The sequence below is a fragment of the Zingiber officinale genome, chromosome 9B (genome assembly GCF_018446385.1).
Source record: "Zingiber officinale cultivar Zhangliang chromosome 9B, Zo_v1.1, whole genome shotgun sequence".
Lineage (NCBI taxonomy): Eukaryota > Viridiplantae > Streptophyta > Magnoliopsida > Zingiberales > Zingiberaceae > Zingiber > Zingiber officinale.
The window spans coordinates 59849567-59852280 of NC_056003.1; the positions used below are offsets into that span (position 1 = coordinate 59849567).

At 36.0% G+C, this 2714-nt stretch overlaps 1 non-coding gene across 1 annotated transcript; it reads right to left on the reverse strand.

The window, feature by feature from the left end:
* Nucleotides 1-784: 784 nt before the first annotated feature.
* Nucleotides 785-857, reverse strand: TRNAT-UGU. The gene has a single exon. It is a non-coding gene; the product is annotated as a tRNA-Thr (tRNA).
* Between the last annotated feature and the right edge of the window lie 1857 nt (nt 858-2714).

Sequence of the window (2714 nt, forward strand, 5' to 3'; positions counted from 1 at the left end):
CAAACTAAGGGATTAATGAGCTAATTTTTAGTTAAGGGATAATGAGTTGGATTTGGGCTTTCTAATATAACTCATTGAAGAGAATTATATATAGATATTATTGGGAGAGAATTAGATATAAGTTTCATTATTTTGTTGATTGACTTTTGGAAACCCAACCCTCCTCTCCTTCTCCTCTCTCTCTCGCTGCCAACAAGAGGGTGTTCCCTTTTATTGTCGTGACCACCACTAGGGAGAAAAATTCTCCCTTGTGTACTTCTCTTCTTCTTCATCTTGATCCCTCTTCTTCACTCATGGCTATTAACTTCCGAAGGAAAGGCTTGTACTCAAGGAGTTGTTCAGTGTGGATATGAACAAAAGCGAGGTTTGACAACGTATACAGTTGATGGCCTTCTCGTACAAGTTATCCATAAGGTATTAATACCTAGCATAAATTTACTTTTTGTAAAATTTTAATTATGCGATCATGTTTGGCATGTTGTATCCTTGTATGCGTGTGGTGTGTGTGATGTAATAATTAAGAATTATTATTGTTTTATTTTTCACTGCGTATATTTATGAAACATGTTCTAGTACGCACCCGCATCAGGCATATCCCAATAATATATAGTTTTATAATTTGTTCTTTTATGATTTGTTCTGTAGAAAGAGATCTAATTCTTCCAATATATTATTTTTTATTTATAGTTACAAATTACCACGACATAATAGATGGATCAGTTATTCAACATTTTGATAAAATGGGGAGAGAAACTCTCAATCACATAAAAAATCGATAGAAAAAAGTCAGCTATCGGAGTCGAACCGATGGCCATCGCATTACAAATGCGATGCTCTAACCTCTGAGCTAAGCGGGCTCACATATTACATACACATATCACATAACATAAGAGGAAAATAATATATAGAAATCAAAGAAACTACCGGATTTCATCTATTAGCCAATCTTAGCTTAGTTATTTATTTTATATATAATAAATATAAAATAATGGTCATCCACTAAGAAATTATTTTATAGATTTTTTAAAAATTTTTCAGGAATTTTTAAAGGTTAAACATGGCTCATATGACCTGTTGACAGGGATAAACCTATTGTGCTTTAAGGGGGTCTTGTTTAGAATATCAATTAAGTAAGAATTAATAGATTCAATTAACCTATGATTGGGATTTAATTACCCAAGTATATATATATATATATATATATATATATATAACTTAAAACTTAATTTATATTTTATTACCTCACCCTCTCATCTTGATTTTTCCCCCTCTCCTCTTTGCTGACGCAACCCACCCTCGTGCCCTAAGCCCCAAGCCCCGACAACCTCCTCGGTGGACGACATTACAAGGAGCAAATATTCATGACTACCCTTCACTGTCGGTGCGTCGTCTCGTGGGCTAGGGTTCCCGTCAGCGACACAAGAAGAGGAAAAGGCAAGTATATTTCTCTAGTGGGTATGAAAGGGTACTTTCCGTTAGGGTTGCAAAGTGAATCGGGGGGGAGGGGGGGTTCTGTCTCGAATCTTTTCCTTGCCGCTGCAGATTTGGAAGAGGTTGTTTAGTTTTGAGGGTTGCATGGTTTTCTTGTAATGGGGTTGCTCTGTTGATATATACTTGGGAGTTGTAGTTCATTTTTGTTTGCTCTCTTGCACTGATTTTGCGAAGATTTCTTCTTGTTTCTCCGATCGGATTTGGAAGGTAAGGGTTCAGATTTGTGGGCGGTCAAATCTTCTCCCAAAGATGTTTTCTTTCTTGTTCTTTTGGAATGAATTTCTATGGCTGGATCAAATTTGTGGGTGATGCGCCATGTTTTGGTGCCCTTACATTGCTCGACAAAATGTTTCTTCGAATGCTAGTTTGAATTGGTGAGCAGGGGATTTGATTTAATGTTGTTTTTGTGTGGTTAAGATTTTCGTGGGCAATTTCATAGCCCATAATGTGATTTCAATAGGGTATCCACTGATTTTGACTACTTTGAGTTTGTGTGAGTCAGTTTTAAGACAGTGGTTGCTTCCGAATGTGTTCTTGCTTCACGTGTCTGTTGTGGAGGGATTTCTGGATAGAATTGTAGTGTGTTAAATGATTTACCTTTGTGTTGTTTCCTCATGTGATGGATGTTGTGTTTTTTAATAGCATGGAAGTGTTTAAGATGTTTTTTTTCGTTGTGTTGTATTTCTGTGTTGGTTGGGATAATTTCCGATCAGGTTTGAGGTGTTTAAAGATGGTGTTTCAGTGTGTTCCAACTCTTGGGTTGGTTGGGGCAGTTCTAACAGATTTGAAGTGTTTTAAAAAGGTTTTTAATGATAATTTCATCTCTTGTGTGGGTTGTGAAATTCGGAACAGATTCGGAGGATTAGGAATGGTATGGTATGAATAGATGTTTACATTGTTCCCTTATGATACGTAGAGGTTTCCATGGTTCCATTATGATACTTAGATGTTTCCATTGATTCCTTATGATACTTATATGTCTTCGTTGATTCCTTATGATGCTTAGATGTTTTCAATGATTCCTTATGATACTTAGATGTTTGATTGATTCCTTATGATACTTAGATGTTTCGTCAGTTCCATATGATACATTGAAAGTATATGTTTACTTGGAATGTATAACATGAATTAAGTTATGTTTGTTTGGTATAATGATGAATGTTGGATGATTAGGGATAGGTGTGGTAACAGTAGGGATGGGTGCCTTGGATGAGCTTCGGGGA